At 43.3% G+C, this 20,716-nt stretch overlaps 1 protein-coding gene and 1 pseudogene across 3 annotated transcripts in view; both read right to left on the bottom strand.

Moving 5' to 3' along the window:
* Positions 1 to 2,670, bottom strand: part of Gm3239 (predicted gene 3239) — a 30,125-nt gene extending 27,455 nt beyond the window's left edge. The window contains exon 1 of one of the 3 annotated variants that reach the window (XR_874132.2): positions 1,174 to 2,670. The gene's annotated coding sequence lies outside the window, so the exon portion shown is untranslated. Of the gene's footprint in view, positions 1 to 1,165 lie in introns of all 3 variants that reach the window. The other 2 variants (XR_874134.2, XR_874129.2) reach the window with 2 other exon arrangements.
* The window catches only part of Gm8159 (predicted gene 8159), a 50,222-nt pseudogene continuing 46,267 nt past the window's right edge, over positions 16,762 to 20,716 (bottom strand).

The raw sequence follows: 20,716 nt of genomic DNA, 5'->3' as shown, positions 1-20,716 counted from the left end.
CCATTTAGTCAAGTTTGTATGGTAAAATATTAAATTCCCTATATTTAAATTTTAAGAAAGTTTTTTGAAAAACCAACTCAGAACTGGAATCCCAGTGAAAACAGGTTTGCTTTCTTTGTTGTTCTTTCATTTTGTTTTAAGAGAGTATGGATTTATTTTGGCTCAGAGGATAAATATATCTTGGTGGGAAAGGCATGGAGCTGGGTCTCTAGTTGTGGTTGCCAGAGCATGTACCAGCTGCTTGTCCTGTGCCACCTACTAGGAAGCAATGGCGGGAGGGGACACACACAAAGCTTGAAAATGAGAGTCTCTGAGCACACAGAGTTGGGGCTTCAAAAAGCTGTGATTCTACTGCTTAGATCTGATATCTCTCTCTCTCTCTCTGTCTCTCTCTCTTACTCTCTCGCTCTCGCTCCCCCCCCCTCTCTCTGTGTGTGTCGGTGTGTCTGTGTGTGTTAGACAGACAGACAGACAGTGTGGCTTCTTAAAATTATATATAGACTAGCAATTAATGTTCTAAGTATAGCATGCCGCATGACGGTCATATCGATTCATTCTGAAGGAAACCAGAACTCACTTCATTCAGATTCTTGAGATCCCTGAATCAAAGTTAAAGACTCTGATTTTGGGGAATTTGATGATGCCTTGTACTCTGCTGAAGCAAGAGCAGGGCATGCAGTTTCAGGCCTACCTGGCCTACCGAGTAAATCCCACAGCAGCCTGTCCTACAGTGTGATGCTCTGTCCCAAACATAAACAACACAGATTCGGGTGGACCCAGTGTTCCTTCAAAACATATTTAGGTTAAATCGTCAACCCCATTGCACCCCATGCCAGAAAATTTAACATTTAAAGCTGTTTCCTCTACTACATTCTTGCTTTCTCTTGAATACACTCCTCTTTTAGTCGTTCAGGTAACACACTTTCTTATGTAGTTATATAAAGCATTTGAAAAATCCTTAAATATTGTAGTCATTACACAAAGTTCTGAATAAAATCCCTCGTGAGAACTTTTTATGACACATACTTGGATAGATGTCAACCTTCAGCTATAAAGTAAGGTTCTTGGGGACAACGCTTGTCTGAGAGTTAACAGCTTGCCCAACAATCTCAGAACACGACAGGTGTTGGATAAGAATATGTGCTGAACTAATAAAATGCCTTACCCACTTACATACGCCAAGTTTTGAAGAGTTCAACATTTAGCCACTGCTCCTGCTCCATCTCACATCTCTGTGAAGGTTTTAGCTTTAAACGTTCATGTTGTGAGACGAGTACTGAAGATTTTCTAGGAGAATAAGAAAGCACTCTGTTTCTTAGCACTTTGGAGAAGAAAGCCGGAGGTTCTCTAATTTTCTAACTGCGGTGAAGTCCTAGCATTCAGCACCCAAAAAGCACTACACATAACTTGGAGCTTCCCGCTGTACGTGGTGGAAGCTGATAAGATTTTATATAGTAAAGTTCAAAACAGGTCGCTGGATTTCATTCCCAATGATCTAAAATGTCAAGACTGAATTGTATGTTTAACCAAGAACACCTTACTCCCTAATAATGATCGCAATAGAACACGAGCAGATGGGCTACCTAACGTGCAAACTCACAAAAACAAACGCAGTGGCAGATGGATCAAAGTCGAAGGACACTCCTGAAAGGTCAGGAAGCAGGAGGCAGTGAATTGTACCCTGGCAAAAGGGCTGGAAGTCTAAGGGTAGGAAAAGAAGCAAGCCTGGCCCCTGACCTACAAGCTATCAACAGGCAGAGGGCGCACCTGAGCAGACTCCGGAAGTCCCTGAGAAAACCTCATCAGAACAGCACCTCAGCAGGGATGAAGCCAGAAATTTTGGACCAGGCTTTTGAGACGGTTCACAACGTCATTCAAAAAGGAGTAAGAAATACATAGATAGGGTATGCAGAGCCAAAATTCATTGCCCACTCAAAATTACAAGGGTCTACGCAGGACGGGGATTCCTGCGAGGAATCGCTGAAGTGATGGATGGATAACAGAAGGTTCAGTTTGAGGTGCAAGAAATAAGTTAATGGATTTTAGGGAATAAATCCAAAGACCCCGACTCTCATCTTCTCACACGCAACTCTCTGAGCCCCAAAAGTGACTGACTCAATCTGCGCGTGGCGTGTGCTGTGAGATCCAGGTGAAAGCAAAGTTATCTGGGGCTGGATCCCTGGCCAGGTCCTTGACCCTCGGAACAGTTCAGGGCAGCCAAGGCCACCCGAGTCGGAGGCGTGGCTCTGGGCTTCTGGCAGCCGCGGGCCTTCCCAGGCGGCGGTCCTTGGGAACCTGCTTGCCCAGGTGACTGCCAGCGTGTGGTCAAGAGGTGAACCCCTGTCTCCTCCTGGCCGCACCCGCTGACCGCGCAACCCAGCCCCCTCCACTTCCCTGGCCTCCATGCCACTCTAGGAAATAAAGTGCAAAGCTGAGAAAAGGATGAAGCGCGGAAATGGTCCTCTCCGGATCCAGAGGCCGACCAGACAAAGGCGCCTTCGCCACCCCCCCCGCCCCCCGCGCCGGTCCCTTCCTCCACCACCACCTCCGCAGCCGCATGAGTGCAGCTCCATGGCGCAGTGGCGAGCGCTCGGCTCCTCGAGCCTTTGCTGCCTCCCAAGGCCCCAGAATCCGCCACCCCACCCCTCTCCTGTCTCTGCCTCTGACCCCCTCCCCTTTCCTCCCGCCGTCTGCCCCTTCCCCAGCGACCCCTCCCGGCCGGCGGCCCGGGATGCATGTGACCCCCCCTGACAGGCCATATATGGCGCGGAAAGGAAAGCAGCCACCAGGCGGTCACAGGCACCTGGTGGTGGTGCAGCTAAAAGAGGAAGCTTCACCAAGGACCCAGGCTCAACAGGAGCATCCGGGATGTCAGGGGCAAGTAGCTCATGAGGGGTGAGCAGGACCTGGCCCCTTTCCTTCAGGCATTCCTTGCCTCAGGTGCCTGTAGCTCCAGGCGGTCACCTCCTGAGCTGAGCCTGGAGCCAATTGCCCAGGACAGTACCTGGCTTCAACAGAGCAAGGCTGTGCTTTGCACCCCTGACCCGCTCCCAAGCACCTATTCTGGCAGCTGGGATGTCTGGCTGGGCTGGCTGGGGAGCCCTGCTTTTATTCATTTTCTATGGCTGAAAGATTTTGTGAAAAGAAAACCAGCTAAGGAGCAGGTCTGTGGTTCTCTGTGAGCTCTCAACTCAAATTAGGGACAGGGGCAGTTCAGAGACACAGCTCAAATGTCAACTGTCTCTCCTGCTGCTCTCTGGGAAAAAGAAAATGAAAATTGCAACTAGCAAGTTTTTCAATCATCTTTCCTGAAATCATCTTTACTGGCAGTGGAGACAGTTTCCATCTAGTTGCAAACAGAGGAGTGACTGCATTTGCATGGGTCATTTCCTCTCTCATGGACTTCAGACTCCTGCATCTCCTGGCCCTTAGTCTGGTAGACAGATGCATTCACACGTTTTGAAACCGAAAATTCAAAACACGTACTTGATCCAGCATGCTCCCACGTCATACTAACTTCCAAGGCTAATATTCCACTGGAGCTACACCTATAAAGGTCACTAAGGATTGTGGAGAGAGCTAAGCCACTGGATGGTTTCCAGCCCTCACTTTCTGTGACTTGACTGACTAGATTTGCATTCCTGAATCTCTCCTTTAAAGGGGCCTTGGAATGTTGGGTCTTCTTTGTTTGTGACTATGCTTTGTTCAGTGGCCTCTTACCTGCTGCCTAAGTAGCCTGTCCTTCATTTACTTTGAATGAGGGTTAAGTGGGGTGAGTGAGCAGTCTACAAGTTCCTCCCTTGTTTTTAGTTAGCAGCCAGATGATAACTCACAGATCTCCATCATTCTGACCAAGCTGCCTTTACCTCAGCACTGGGATCACAGATGAACACTGGGGCTCACTCAAACCCAGCCCTTCATTCCTCTAGGCCAACTGAGCTATCCCAGACCAGAAGCGAACTGCTGTTTTTCAAGCATGTTGTTACATTTTTTGACTTTTCTTTTTCACTTGGGTGTCTGTGTCTGTGTGTGGGTTTGTGCACAGCAGTGTGAATTCTCATGGAGGCCAGAAGCATCCAGTACCCCTAGAGCTGGAGTTAGGAGGCACCCAGTGTGGGTGCTCCAAAGCAAACTCCCTGCCCTCAGTCTCCCAAACCCATCTGGCAGAATGAGCAACCCAACTCCAAAAAGTTGTGTTTCCTCTCTCTCTCTCTCTCTCTCTCTCTCTCTCTCTCTCTCTCTCTCTCTCTCTGTCCCTGTCTCTGTCTCAAACACACACATACATTATTTTTTATAAAAAGAAAGAAAGAAAGAAAGAAAGAAAGAAAGAAAGAAAGAAAGAAGGAAGGAAAGAAAGAAAAGACATTAAAACTGGAAAAGAAGAATGCAGCTTGCCCAGGGACCTGTGTAACTCCCAGAGCCAGGGATATAATCCAGATTGCTTCATTAATGTGACTACATATACAGCTGTTTCTATGTTCTAAATGTTGGTATCTCCCCAGTTCCCGTTGAAGTCCTAACTTGCATGAGGACCTAAGGAAGGGGTCTGGTTATGATAGCAGATTCTGTATAAATGGAACTGGTGTCTTGTAGGTGGAGGGGCTGGAGAGATGGCTCAGTGACTAAGAACACTCAGTGTTCTTCCTGAGGACCCACGTTCAGTGTCCAGTACCCACCTTGGACAGCTCACAGCTACCTGTAACACCAGTTTCAAAAGATCCAATACCCTCTTCTGGCCTCAGGTACCTGCATGAACATGGTGCACAGATAGACAGGCAGGCACACACTCACATAAAACAATTCAAAACATAAAGCAAGAAACAGAATACCATCTCCATTGTCTTATAACATTAAATTCTGTCCTGTATAATAAAAGTGTTCTCTTTGCTCCTGAATGCACAGTATAACTAGTTCTGTTTTTCAACTCTTCCAAGTCATTCTGTTTTAAGGATGTCCTAAAAATACGGTTTGATCTCACTACTACCAGACCATCCTAAGAGCACTACTTTTAGCATGACTGTTTTCATTCATTGTGTGTATTAATCAGACTAAAGCGCTCTAGGAAAGCCTTGCTGCCACCGCCCCTCCCCCTCACCTTATTTCCTTCTCAGGGAACAGTACACTTTAGGAGATTGTGGGGTGTGTCCTCTGTTCCACATTATCATCCACCTCCTGAGGCTTTGCCCTCATACAGAGGAGGGAAGTGATACAGAGTTTGGGGTGGGAGACAAAAAAAGCAAGGAGCAGCATTGCTTCACAGACCTCTACAGACAGTGGTGTGTGTGTGTGTGTGTGTGTGTGTGTGTGTGTGTGTGTGTGTCTGTGTCTGTGTCTGTGTGTGTGTCTGTGTGTGTCTGTGTGTGTGTCTGCATGTTTGTGTGTCTCTCTGTGTGTGTGTCTCTGTGTGTGTGTCTGTGTGTCTCTGTGTGTGTGTGTATGTGTGTGTCTGAGAATGTGCTTTTTACAGAGGAGGGAAGTGATATAGCGTCTCCTGTGGGAGACAAAAAAGGCAGGGAGGGGCATTGCTTCACAGAACTCTAGACACTGGTGTTTGTGTGTGTGTGTGTCTCTGTGTGTGTGTGTGTGTCTCTGTGTGTGTGTATATCTGTGTGTGTGTGTGTGTCTGTGTGTGTGTCTGAGAATGTGCTTTTCAATTTCTTTCACCAAAGGCCTCTGAGTCTTGTATTTTTATTTCCTCCTATGCCTACATCAAAATTTCAATGTCTACAGAATTCTACATGGAAAGTGATTAACACCAACCCTTCATAACAACCTTTTGGCACCTTGGGCCAGCAATGAGATGTCTACTCTCAGTCCACTATGTTTCTGTCCATCAAGTTTTAATATTTTCATTTTGTGTTTGGACTAATGGTTTGAATCTAAGTGGATTTTAGTTTTAGGATTGTTTGTTTCTTCTTATGAAATTGATATTCATTTTACCCTGAAATATAAATCCTTCTCTAAATCTGAAAATGTTTTTTGGGTTTGGGGGGTGTATTTTTAATTAATCATTTTATTTGTTTACATTTCAAATGATATCCCCCTTTAACTGTCCACAACCACCCCCACCCAAACCTCTTTCTCCTGCCTCCTCTTTGCCTATATGAGGGTGATCCCCAATCCCCCACCTACTCCCACCCTTCCTTTAGCATCCCCCTACACTGGGTCATCAAACCTGCACAGGACCAAGGGCCTCTCCTCCCACTAATGCCGAACAAGGTCATCCTCTGCTACATATGTATCTGGAGCCATGGATCCCTCCATGTATACTCTTTGGTTGATGGTTTAGTCTCTTGGAGCATGGGGTGGTCCAGTTAGTTGATATTGCTCTTCCTATGGGGATGCAACCCCCTTCAGCTCCTTCAGTCCTTCCCCTAGCTCTTTCACTGGTATCCTCATGCTCAGTTAGATGGTGGCCTATGAGTATCTGCATCTGTATTGGTCAGGGGACACTCATACCAGATTCCTGTCAGCAAGTGTTTCTTGGCATCAACAATAGTGTCTGGGTTTGGTGTCTCCAGATAACTAATATCAACAATCGGCAAATGGGACCTCAAAAAATTGCAAACATTTTGTATGGCAAAGAACCCTGTCAATGAAACAAAATGGCAACCAACAGATTGGGAAAAGATCTTTACCAATCCTATATACTATCAAAGGATAATATCCAGTCTATACAAAGAACTCAAGAAGAACTCCAGAGAACCAAATAACCCTATTAAAAATGGGGAACAGAGCTAAACAGAGAATTCTCAACTGAGGAATACTGAATGACCATGAAGCACCTAAAGAAATGTTCAACATCCCTAGTCACCAGGGAAATGCAAACCACACAACCCTGAGATTCTACCTCACACCAGTCAGAATGGCTAAGATCAAAAATTCAGGTGACAGCAGATGCTGGCGAAGATACAGAGAAAGAGGAACACTCCTCCATTGCTGGTGGGACTGAAAGCTGGTCCAACCACTTCTGAAATCAATCTGGCGATTCCTCAGAAATTTGTAAATAGATCTACCTGAAGACCCAGCTATACCACTAATTGACATGTACCCAAAACATACGCCAACATATAACCAGGACACATGCTCCACTATGTTTATAGAAGCCTTATTTATAATAGCCAGGAGCTGGAAACAACCCAGATGTCCCTCAAGAGAAGACTGAAAATGTTTTAAATTCAACTGTTACTTATCTTCATTCCTGTTCCATGCAATTTTCTCTATTTTGAGTTTCTATAACTATATTTGACACAGAGATTTTATACTATCCTCCAAATCTCGATCTTTCTTTCACCGTTCTCCTCTTTGGTGGTGGTGTTGTTGTTGTTGCTGGTGATGGTGATGGTGACGATGATTTGTTTTGTTTTGTTTGTGTCTGTGTGTGTTTTGCTAGTCTTGGATACTTTTCTCTGAAATATTATCCAATTCCCTAATTTTGTTTGCAACAATGTTCAGTTGCCAGTGCTGATTTCTTGTCCTTTTGAGGTAAGGTTTTGCTATGTAGTTCTGGTGATTGGCCTACCAGTCTCTACAGAGATGGGACTGGCTTCAAATTTGTAGTAATCTTCCTGTCTCCGTTTAGCCTGCTTCTTAATTTCTTAATATGACCACTGTCTTCTCATTTGTTAATCTCCTTACAACTTTCATCTCATTCTTTTACAAAGCTGTTAGGTCTTTTTTAATATACTTTGTTTTTTATTTATCTTTTAAACCTGTATGTGGGCATGGGTGGGCGGGCATGTATGTACAACAGGATCTTTCTACATAGGCCTGGCATCAGCAACAGTGTCTGGGTTTGGTGTTATTTCTAGATCATAACTCAAGGTGTAAATTCTACAAATGACCTTATTTTCCTGTTGTCCACATCTCACCTAATTATTAAGAGAGAAAAAAAAACTAAATGTCATTTTAAAATGAAAGACAGATTTTTTTAAAGCACAATATAGGGCTGGTGTGATGGCTCAGTGGGTAAAGGCATGGGCCACACAAGCCTAATGATGTCAGTTAAATAGATCACTAAATGCACATAAATGTGGAAGGAGAGAACTAAGGCTACAAAGTTGTCCCCTGACCCGCACATGTACAGGATAGCATGTTCTTCTACACACACACACACATTACTAATAGTAAAAAAAAATTGTTTTTATTAAAAATAAAAAACTGTTAAATATTTTAACTACCTAAAGCCCAATGTGTAAAAAGTGTACATATGATAAAATAAGAATTTTTGAATTGGTAGGTTATGTCTCAACATGGCTACTGGTTATTAATGTGCAACAGGATTCCATAATTGCATGTATTTTTTTCCTTCCTTTTGGCTAAAGTATGGTAAGATCATGTATTTTTTTCTCCGCACAGTTGTTGTTGCTTGTAAGAGAAGAAAATGATTAATAATTACAAATGATTCATCTAACAAAGAGATCAGTACAGAAAACTATGAAAAAGTATTCCATGACTGCTGGGTGAGGTTGTTAATGATGCAGAGAAAAGAACAAACCAACATGAGGTCTGCTTTCCACAGAGAGAGGATGAAACAATTGAGTCTAAAATAAATATAAATTGTGACAGATTTAGTTGTAGTTCAAGAAATGGCACGTTCAGGGCAGGAGAGTCAGCTATAGGTTAAGAGCATTGGCTGTCTTCCAGGGGACCCAAGTTGGGTTCCTAGCACTCACACAATGGCTAACATTCATCTGCAACTCCAATTTCAGAGGATCTGACACCCTCTCCTGGCCTCTACGCATACAGCACATTCATGGTACAAAGACATATACTGTGGGCAAAATGCTCATATACCTAAAATAAACTTGAAAATAAATACGTTTTCTTTTAAAGAAATAGAAAATATGAGGTTCCCTCCAAATGTGCAGGGGAAAAGCCAGGGGCAGCATGGGAAGCTAGTTCTTATGATCCCCCGAGAATACTTCTAGCAGAGCCCCTCTATACAGTGGTAGGACCCAGCCACTTCAGATTCCAGCTTAGAGCTCCAAAGCCAAGACACGCAGTTGCCAAGAATCAACCCAGGTGCTCTCGGGATCAATAATTCTGTGATTATTCTCTCAGAATCAATTCTGGAGATTAATCACATAAGGAGCCTGAAGGCAGCTGTAGGTGACTCAGTAGCCAGCATGACATCTAGCAGGGAGGCAGGAATCCAGGAGACTAGAGAGGGCCTTTGAAACGTAAGGGCTGGGGAAGGCACTTCAGGAAAGTTCCCCAAGCAGTCCTGGGCTGCATAGTAATGGCAGTTGAAAAGGAAGACACAGCTCAACATTGGCAACTGTCCCTTAGGGGGACTTCTACTCACTGAAAAATGAGACTCTTAACTTACACCACAAAAGAGAAATTCAGTACAAGTCTGTATGAACCATAAATGGAGTTTACTGAGAACGACTTTTTGGGGGTTGGGGGGTGGTAGTTGTACATATCACGGGGCCTTCTTGGTTACTTTGCTACTGCTATGGAGAGAAAGCATGACCAAGGCAACGTATAGAAGAAGGCGTCTACAGGGGCTCCTGGGTGCAGAGTGCTAGTCCATGACTCTTATGGTGGGGAGCATGGCAGGAGACAGGTATCATACTGGAGTGGTAGCTGAGAGTTTACATCTGATCCACAGGCAGGAGACAGGGGATGCTATGGGCTTTTGAAACTCCTCCATTAGGCTACACCTCTTAATCCTTCCCAAATATATGGGGGCTATTCGCATTCAGACCGCCACAGTGCCCATGGACTGCTCAAGAGAGAAGTTATCAAAGTCACATCTAAGTGTCTTAACAATAAACTCTCTTTCTCTGTCTCTCCCTCTCTCTCTCTCTCTCTCTCTGAGAACACACACACACTGTATTGTTGATCTCACACCTACCCATTTCCCTGTAGCCAGACTACTCCCAAACTTGTTATGAAGCGGAAAACATTGACTTAGCTGTCTCCATCCCCCTGAGTTCATGCTAGGGAAGTACTCTACCAACTGAACAAATGCTTATAAAACAAACTTTGGTTTTGTTTTGTTTTGTTTTGTTTTGTTTTGTTTTGTTTTGTTTGGAAATAGCATGATGTAGCTCATGGTGGCCCTGGACTTGTACTTTTCACACCTTTCCTGACTCTTGGGATATCAGTAATGTTCCATCATGTCTGACTTAAAGAACTTCTCTTTAGTACATGAGGTTACTGTTGTGTCCGGCCAGCAGATCACAACATGGGTTCTAGCCTGGAAAGGCATTTTGGAAACCTGGAAGAGAAGAGGGGCTAGGTGGCGAGATAAAGAAATGTAGCTAAGACAGTCATTCTGATCAAAGCTCAATTTTACTGTTCCACATGCAACTATAAAGCAGGGAAAGGGGGCCCCTATTCCCGCCAATTAATCTTGGGTTCCAATAGCAGAGTGACAATGTGCAGGGCTCCAAACAGCAAAGAAGCAGGTTCCAGCAGTGGGCATGGCAGAATGATTGAGCAAGCAGCTCCACCCCTGAGCAAGCAGGTTTCAGGCTGGGGGAGGGGAGACTACAGGTTACAAAGTGGTATGTCAGGTATGTTGTCTGTGTTTAAAGACAGATAAAAGATGCATAGACCAGAAAAGGTCAAAGGGATTCATAATGTACTTAGGTTACAGTGTCAGTGCCTGTTTGGTGTGCCTTATACCTGTGTGTGGATGCATGTGTACAAATTTGTGTTCAAATTTGTGCTGAGGCAGGAGGACACCTCATATCCATCCAGAGACTTCACCTGGGGATCCATCCCATAAACAACCACAAAAACCAGACACTACAATGGATGCCAACAAGAGATTGCTGACAGGGGCCTGATATATCTGTCTACTGAGAGGCTCTGCCACTGCCTGACCAATACAGCAGTAGATGTTCACAGCCATCTATTGGTCAAAGCACAGGGTCCCAAGTGAAGGAGCTAGAGAAAGGAACTATGGAGCTGAAGGGTTTGCAGCCCCATAGAAGGAACAACAATATGAACTAACCAGTACCTCCAGAGATCCCTGGGACTAAACCACCAGCCAAAGAAAACACATGGTGAAACTCATGGATCTAGCTAAATATGTAGTAGAGGAAGGCCTGGTTGGTCATCACTGGGAGGAGATCCTTGGTCCTGTGAAGGTTCTGTGCCCCAGTAAATGGGAATGCCAGGGCCAGGAAGAGGGAGTGGGTAGGTTGGGAAGCAGGGTTTGGGGGTAGAAAAAAGGGGATCTTCAGAGAGGAAACAAGGAAAGGGTTTAACATTTGAAATGTATGTAAAGAAAATATCAAATAAAAAAGCATTTGTTAGGATTTTATAGGATGATACCTAATTGCAGTCTTCATTGTTTTTGAATGATGTCTTTTGGCAGACACAGGTGAATCATAAAGTAATAAAATGAATGTTGAAGGACCCGTAGAGAAACCTGTCCCCAAACAGATTGTGGAATTTATTATCTCTACTTGCAGTTACCAGTGATTTTATATTTGAAGGAAAGCTGAAGCATATACTGCTGTGTTTTCTGAGAGCTTTTTATTCCCTTAGACTATGCTTTTAATTAATGAGAGTTATTACAGAAATACTGATGTATTTGCCATTAATGTGTTCAACATCATCATCCACAGAATTTTCACAGTAGCTAAATATTTGACAACAAGGATGCAGCATGGGTAAGTTTTCCAACATTAAGTTCCTATCCAGAGAGTTGGACACACTCTCCACACTGAATGTATGATGGACTTTGTAGTTCAGTCTGGCTGTGAAGAAACTATGGAGCCCAAGTCCCATGAAGAATGCAGAGATCCATCTGGGTCTGATATCTGTGGGATTTCATGATCACACCTGAAATAACAAGGTTTTTAAGAGTGAAGAGTTGGAGATCACTGTGTTAGTCATAAGAATAAATGCAATGTACTCAATTGTAACTAAAAGCTGACAGTCAATATGTACTGTATATAGCCTTATCAAAATATCAAATTAATTACAAGAACAAATAAACAACCAATTAATAACAAAACTTCGAATGAAAACAAGAAAAACCAAATAACTAAACTAATCAAAACTCAAACCAAAATCAAACCAAAAAATTGTGCAAAGCAAAATTCTTAGTCTGCTTATTTTGTAGCACAGACTTATAGCCTGTGGCTGTCCTTGGCAACTAAGTAGAAAAGCAGTTCCTGCAGGAAAAAATCTTTGCAGGAGAAATTTAAGCAACACTCTCCTTTTGGAGTGTGGGTCTGAAGGATATGGCCTCCCAAGTCAAAGCAGAACACATGTTGTAGACTTGGATCCAAGGTTTTACAATTTTGTTGACTGATCTCCATGTAATTAGTCATGATGACCCATCAGGAAAAGATAAATTTGCACTCAGATTCTTCCTGGATGCCCAGCAGCTCTTGATGTGTCTCAGCATTTCTCTGAGTCCCTTTAAATGTGCACTCTTCCTGGGTCAGAGGCTAGATGAAATTAAGGCCTGTTCATACCAAAGAAACCAAAATAAAGGAGGAGCATACAGCCCATAACAGCCATGGTTATTAGGGATGAGAGGCAACAGTGGTGTATTTCCTGTGCACACTCAGTGCTCCTCCTCCTGCACTTCTCTTTGAGGGAGATCATGTCGTGGTCTGTGCCACGTTCTGCTTTCTGCTGGACTATTTCAGACTTAGGGAAGGAAGAAACAAAGGCCTGGTAAGCATTTGTCAATTGAGCTGTCCCTCCCAGAACAGCTCTATTCAGCTGGACAAACCAACATGACCTATCAGCTGAGATCATACCGTGCATCCCAAGTGTCATAGAACACCTGAGCTTGGAATTGTTTCTCACCTTTTAAAAACTGCTAGAAACTGAACTGTCAACTACACATTATACTGGAGTTCTAAAAAAACACCACATTTCCCCAGTTGTGCGGGTATATTATATTGAGTAATAACAATTGAACAATGTCTGAATGTGAGTCCAAGAGAGATGTGTGCAACTTAGGAAACCATGTGGATTCCTTATTGGGTGCGAGCATGCCCTGAACTGAAGTGAAGGCTATGATTATTTCTCCAGTGCAGGAACCTCACAAGGTTCCTCTTGTCAATCCCTCTATCTCCAAATAACCAGAGACAACATACAACACAAAACCCCATGGGTACTTCATAGGTCCTAGAATCTGTAAGAGTTTGCTAAATAAAAATATTCCCAAGGCCGAGCAATGAACCTTAAAAGTGATGGTCATGAAAAAAACAGAACACCCCTGTACATCTATGACTATTGTAGGGCACACTCTCAAACACACCTATTTGTGTTTATGCAATACAAGCATATTGTATTGCAGTGCCCCATTTAGTTTCCGGGTTAATACAAATATAAAAATCTCCCAGGAAACTTTAGAGGCATAAAAAACCAAATCTTGAATGGGAAAGGTACTTAGTGGGCAAAGCATATAGGCAGCGCAGTCAGTGATATGCTTTCCACTCATAAACCAGTCTGGGAATCAGGGTTCTTATCCTATTATCCAATCTGGCTCAGCAGGTTCCCAAGGCTGTGTAGAATAGGTTTGTTTCCCACCCTATGCTCACATGTTGGTGGTGGACCAGCCTCTTGTTCTTGCTCACTGTTTCAGACTTTTCCCAAAGTAAACAATTTCTTTCAATAGGATCTCCATTTTCCATCACCTACCTGACTTGGTGTCCAAAGGTATGAGCCCAGAGTAATAGGAACTGTCTATAACAGGATCCAAAGGAACCATTTTCTCCCCAGAATGTGATTGTGTCAGGGCTATTTTGAGTAAGAAAAGGCTGACTAGTTGAAGGACAAAAGCTTGCATGGATTATCTCACACTGAGTTCATGGAAGGGCTGCACCACACAGTACCGTTTCATTCTTCAGCAAATGGACATCAGGATAACTTCTCCTTCAGGGCTGCTCTGAGGACCACTCCAGCCCTGAATACCCTAGACTCTGTGGATACCTCCTACTTGTTCTGGAAGAACTGGGTCAATGAGGACTTCTTTTCTACTTTCAGAACATGGCTTCTAACAGACATAACCAATTTTATACTACCAGAACCGTCTGAAGGTCCTCATTTCTCCCAACCCCAACTGAGGCTGATTTTAACTCTGAGAAAATGATGTTGAAGAACAGTCCTGCTGAATGCTACACAGATAAGATAGTGTGAGTACTTTAGATTATCAAGACCCTCAATGGGCTCCTGAAGCAGGCCTGGTTTGCTCCACAGCTATGGGAATTCTGCTGGATGCAAGTTCAGCTCCAAGCAACTCAATCTCTCAATGAGTAAAATCCAAGACAAACTACAAGGCAAAGCTTTACTGAGCAGAGGTAGCAGGAAATGTAATGGTGGCAGGCAATGAGGAAAACAACCTGGAATGCTTAGAAGACACAGTGAGCCACCTGACCTTCCAGTGGTCCTTCACAATTCACCAAGAGCAGAAAAAGGTCATAAACACAAGGATTTTATACAGCAATGTCCTCCTTACCTCCATATACCATATCCCTTACATTTGCTCTAAAGATTTCAATGAGAATCAATAGTTTTGTCTCTAGTCAGTTAAAAATCTGAGCCTACAAGAATTCTTGTGTCCTTTTATTCTTGGGTGTTAGGTGAGCATGAAGAATAATTGGAGTGCTGTATTTGATATTTCATAGGTGCAAACTCAAACCTCAGAGTGTATTTCTCATTAAATTTGACCTCTAGAGACACACACAGGTGCATTCATGCACAATCACTCACACACACACACACATACACACACACACATTTCTATATACAAGCACCCATATCACAAACACAAAATTACCTATTATTACACTAATACACAACTTTAGTATAAACAAGCTCAGCCAAACGTGGTCCAAACACACACAGACAAACACACACACCACACACAAGGAACAAAAACATACACACCACACAATACACACATAGAGATACACAAACACAAATCAATGAAAATATTACTGTCGCCCAGCACATTTCCTGTTGCATGAGCAGCTACTGGGACCTCTGATGTGTATGAGTATAAGGTTCTTAGACTCAGGCAGTCTTTGTGGCCCTCATCTGTAATTAACTCCTCTTCAAAAATTTTTTTATGCAGATGCTTTCTGATACTACCAGGAAGTTACAAGCTCTGCACAGATAACCTGGACAACACAATACCAAATTCCCAAGAAAGAGATTCCTAAGAAAAGCCTCCAGCAAGCCCCATGTTGACTCTCTCAGTAGCCTTCCCTACAACTACACTGGTTCCTTGGTAGCATCAGAGGAAGACAGTGACTTTTGGTCACTACCCAGGAACTTTTCAACCTATTACAGTTCATGTGATATTAAATCTTCCTCAATATCAGTAGGAAGAAAGCTGGTGAAATAACGTGCTGTGACATTTATGAAATGCAGCACTGTGCCAACTATGAAGAGGAATCTATCCTGAAACAAAGCCATGCCCACAATATAGTTACAAAAACCATGTTAGCAGAGGGATGCACGGTAGGATTCTATGCATGTTCATGGTGGAGCCAATAAGACAAACCCAAATCTCCCAGGGAGATAAATCTATGCAGGGAAAGTGAAGCAATCTAACACTTATTTTTAAAATAGCTGTGTTGTTTATCAATTTGTTGAAATAAATGTGAGAGGGGGTGCTACCTGATAGTGAACAGGAGATGCAAAGACTACTGGACAGAACAAAACAGGAAATGTCACTTTTATTGAGAGACCAATGCTCAAAGAAGTAATATAGAGAATAACTGCACAACTCAGATGTCACTGAATGGCCTCCCAACATACTGAGAGAGACACAGGTCACGAAAACAATGCATACACAAAAAGAAACACACAGACACACTGTCACAGACAAAGACACACACAGAAGCACACACAGACTGATTCACATAAAATCATAACTGAGCACAAAATAATGAGGTATCTGTTATGGTTCAGGACCAAGATAATTCAGACTATGCAGAGGAGATGTTTCAAGGGAGACCCAACGACTCTGTGATTACTTTAGAGGGATAAAAAGCCCTGGAGAAGCCAGGTCATAGTGGCACACTACTTTAATCCCAGCACTTGGGAAGCAGAGGCAGGCAGATTTCTGAATTCAAGGACAGCCTGGTCTACAGAGTGAGTTCCAGGACAGCAGGTGCTGCACAGAGAATCCCTGTCACAGGGGACAGAAAAAAAAAAAACATCTAACAAAAATCACTAGAGAACACTCTTCTTGGTCAGAATTGGGGGCATATATTAAGAAATTTTTTCATGAAGCCTCAGAAATCACACACCAAAACTGAGCCTGTGAGAAGCCTTTCTGTCATCTCTGGTCATCCAGACAACTCCAGACTCTCAGGCACAGGAATGACCACTCCAACAGCACTCAAAGAAAATGGGACTGACAATATGCTACTCAGGACTTCTCAGTGTGAACCAAGATATATGAAGCCTGCAGAGACCATTTTGAGATAGAGGGGAAAGGGGGGAATAGAGAAGCCACCAAAAGACAGCAATGAAATCCACTTATTTGTCAATTACACGAGGCTGTCATCCCTGCAAACTATTTCCTACCTAGAATCTCACAAGATCCCTGTAAAGCAAATGAGCTACAGGCCTTTACTTCTTCCTTCAAAGCTCTTGCTATTCTCAACAAGGGCTCCAACACAGCATCCTTCAAACTTAAGGCATGTAGTGTTGTGATGTGTAAACAACCTATCACCCTTATTGATTCTAGCAGAGCAGGAACATTTGCATGCCAAACATGCAGTTTCTTGAACCAAGCTACCTCCACAGAGAGCCCTGTAGATGATCACATAAACAAACACTTGGAGGAGACATAGGTGAGTGCCTGGAGAAGTTGGTGGACTGTTGCATTGGATTGTCTATGTTTATGGTTAGACATGAGGGCAATCTGCCTCTGATACACATCATCCTACCTGCTGCTCCTTGGCACTTGAGGCACAGATGTTCTTGCTGGCCTCCTCACAGAACCTCTTTTCTTCCCCACGGGACACTTGCATTCCAGCCTGCTCCAACAGCACCTTTCTGTTCTCATTCGGTAATATCCTCACTTTTTCCTTTAGTTGAGTGCACTCACGGAGGCGGTGTTTCTGCTTGATGCTGATCCACAAAAAAAAAAAAATTGGTGATTCCCAGCCAGATTCCATTGGCTTGCCACTACTACAAGTCCCATGGTCCCACAAGGGCCCTGAACCCCAGACAGTCCCAGAAGAGTCTACAGTATACATAGCAGCAGCAAACAGAGGCAGGTCAAATCAAGATACCGCCCATGTTCCACAGGACTCAACAAACTTCTGAAAGCCCTGACACCAAGAGTGCACCCTATACATCACAGAAGAGGAAATGTTCTTCATGGTTGATTATAGGTCTGTGGTACCATAAAACCTTCAGCAGGGAGAGGGCTTATCTCCTCTGAGAGAGTTGAGCTGACCCAACATGTGTACACTATTTCCATTTTTGTCTGGAATCCTAGATCTTTTAATCTGTGGTCAGAACCCTAGAGGTTCAGGGTTCCTGGATATTCCCAGCGTGGTGGAAAAGTTTTCTATGTAGAGGGCCTTGAATTTGGAAGAATAAAGATTGGAGGGTCTTGGACACTTTTCACACTTAGGACAAATGAGTCCAAGAGGTACAAATCCAAGACCCTTGCCTCAGGGCAGGGTTCCTAAATAAAAAAAAAGATAACATAGAACCAGAGCCCTTGCGTTTTTTCAAAGTCCTAAAAGGACAGAAGCATTTCCTGCCTAGTTCTGGGGGTCTCAGTTGTGTCACTGACTCACCTGTAGGAATAGTTATCTTTTAACAGTTCCTCGGAGAACTTCATGGAAGCAATTATGGACTGGGTCATTTTATCCATATCCAACATTGTCTTCTCATGTTGTGATTTAATGATGTTGAATTCAGTGTTCATCCTGTGTTAAGGCATGGCCCAAGAAGCAAATAATGTGCTGAATTGAGGATTCAATAATCATGTACTAAAAGGCTGTATCATGGACTACCCAAGCCAATTGCATGCCACATCCTAGTTCCTTAAAACTGGGTCCCCTTGGTGCTAATTAAACTTACTATCCTGGGCAGAGGACAGCAGAGCAAGGAGACCTAATGGAGCTAGCTGACCTTCAAGAGCTTCCTGGGCAAGCATGAAGGAATAGATTACTTCTATGACAATTTTCCAATACACTGTGCCACAGGCAAGGGTCCTATAGGTATCTGTAATGACTTTCCTCTCATTTTTAAGGCAGGGATTCTCATTCCTTGGTTCCTGTTGTTATGTGAATTCCCAGAGGACACAACTATTATTTACAGGTGAAAGGCTTTATCACACCTCCTCCCACAGAAGATTCCTGTGTGACAACCAGGAAACACCAGGAGCAAACTTCCCTGGTGATCACTTTGGACCTCTATGGACTCACACCAACAGGACCTGCAAACTGTGCATCACACAAATCCTCAGACACCATGAAAGGTCCCAGAGCCTCAGTCCTGAACAAAACACACACAGCTAAGTTCACACACATAGACACAATTAGAATGCCAATAAATCCAGAGAGGTGCCATCACTCAGAATATGATGAACAATATCAGAGTAAAGGTGTGATAGCCTGCAGGCATTGCATTCACACACTGAGAGGCAGCAAGTGTGAGCAGGTCCTTCCAGCTGTTGACAGCAACAATCAGATTGCAAGCACCCCAAGGTCAAGTACAAAAGAAGTTGATAATAAACACACAGCACCTTGTTTATCCAACAATTAAACACCTGTCAGGGCAACTTAATTGAATGATGGGAGATGACACACTCCATTCATGGAAGGAAATTGGGTTAACAGATGGCACAATACAGGCAACAGGGTACTGGGCATAATTCCTACCTGTAGTTCAAATTCTCATACATGTAAACGTTCAGGATTCCACACATTTCCTCCATGTCATTGCTGATCTTCCTCATATCCAATTTCAATTCTCTAACTTTATTTATATTTGATATCTGATTAGTGATGTTGGAATTTTGGGTTGAAGTATTTCTAGCAGACCCTGCAGATAGATAAACACAAATGAATTTGCATACTTGATGGCCCAGGAGAGGGGAGACCATTCTGAGTCCCAAGAAGAAGACTGAGGGAGAGAAAAGGTAAAGACAGGGTGAATCCCTAAAAGAGCAGAAAAGCTATCTTCCAGCTGGTTTGCTAAGCTATGTCCTCTTCCTAATCACCACTGTCAGACATATGCCACACTCCCTATTACAGGACCCCTTGCCCTGAAATCTATAATTTGCCTCAGACATAAAGATATGGGGAACATTGTCAGGTCATATCAGATGTGTTTCAGGGAAATCCTGAAATTCATAGTGCTTAGCACTATCAAGCTCTAATTAATCGAGTGTCTTCAAATCCAAAGTGTCTGAGTCCTCACCACATGACATGAACAGGGAAGCATCCTTCTCTGTACTTTTCATCAGAGACTCAAGTTACCTACAGTAATCTGGAAGATGAAGTGTTTCAACTCCCTTCCATGAAAGGAATAACACACTGATATTCCCATAGTGCCCACTCCTGGCATTCTTTGCCACTCAAATTGAAATTAAATAGCTCCCAGAAAAGTAGCTGCAGGTTTGTCAATTCCTGGCTCTGTCAAACTAATCATCAGAAATTCTTGACTCTTTGACATTGGCAAAGTCCAAGGCTTCAGCTTGTAAGACCTACTCCTGGAAGTCCCAGCTCAATCCTACCTCTACCAGGAAGATCCCCAACTCTGCCCAGGACTCACTGTGCCTTCTCCAGAATGATTTCCTTCTTCCTTTTTCATGAGAAAGGATTCCCTCTTCCTTCTTTGTTGGTCTGGTGTCTCCTTCATCGCCATTCTCTTTCTGACATAGCCTGAGCAGCCAGGAAAACATTCCTGCTGGTGATCCCAGAGTAAACAGAAGTGATGAACCACAGGCAGTTGCTGTCACCACAACACAGGTGACAACACAGAAGATTCTAGTTCTCTCCTAGATACAAGAGATTCTCCAAGGAAGGCATTACTGATGATGTCACTAGCAACTTCCATGATCTACCTGCTAACTAGTTCTCCCCAACTTGGTCCTTTTCTGGGGTGCCTCTGCTGGAGCCTCTCATGGACCCGTGGAATCCCCTTTGGAAACCTCTCCTTCCAAAGCTGGAGAATTCTAACTGCTTTATTAGATGTCATGTGCTTTTGAGGGGGAACGTTGGTTAGGACTCTGACATGCTTAAGAGATTTTGTTAGCCCCAAATCTCTAGGGACTGTGGATGTAGTAGATTTTTCTCAACAATAAATATGCCACCTGAGTCAATTCATATGATATATACTCCAATTTCCCAGGGATTTCCTGTATCACAGAGGCAAATATCTTTCTCCTATACGTTTAATTGTATAAAACCTGGATGATATTTGCTAATGGTGCATTCCTTGATAGTGGTCATTCTTTTCATTCTTTCCATACATAAATACATACATATATATACACACACACACACACACACACACACACACACACACACACACACACACACACACACACACACACATATATATATATATATATATATATATATATATATATATATATATATATATCCATGTGCTTCACAAAATCTCTGGTTTACAATGCTATCTTTTATAAGGAACACTCCCTATTCTTTCAAACATAGGGGATCAACTACAGGGCAAATATAAATGGTAAACTTGCTGTCCTATCTTCAAAACATTATCTTGCACATGG

This window comes from Mus musculus, chromosome 14 (assembly GCF_000001635.26).
Source record: "Mus musculus strain C57BL/6J chromosome 14, GRCm38.p6 C57BL/6J".
Taxonomy (NCBI): Eukaryota; Metazoa; Chordata; class Mammalia; order Rodentia; family Muridae; genus Mus; species Mus musculus.
Note: the sequence above shows the minus strand (reverse complement) of the source record. Positions and strands in the feature narration are given on the sequence as shown.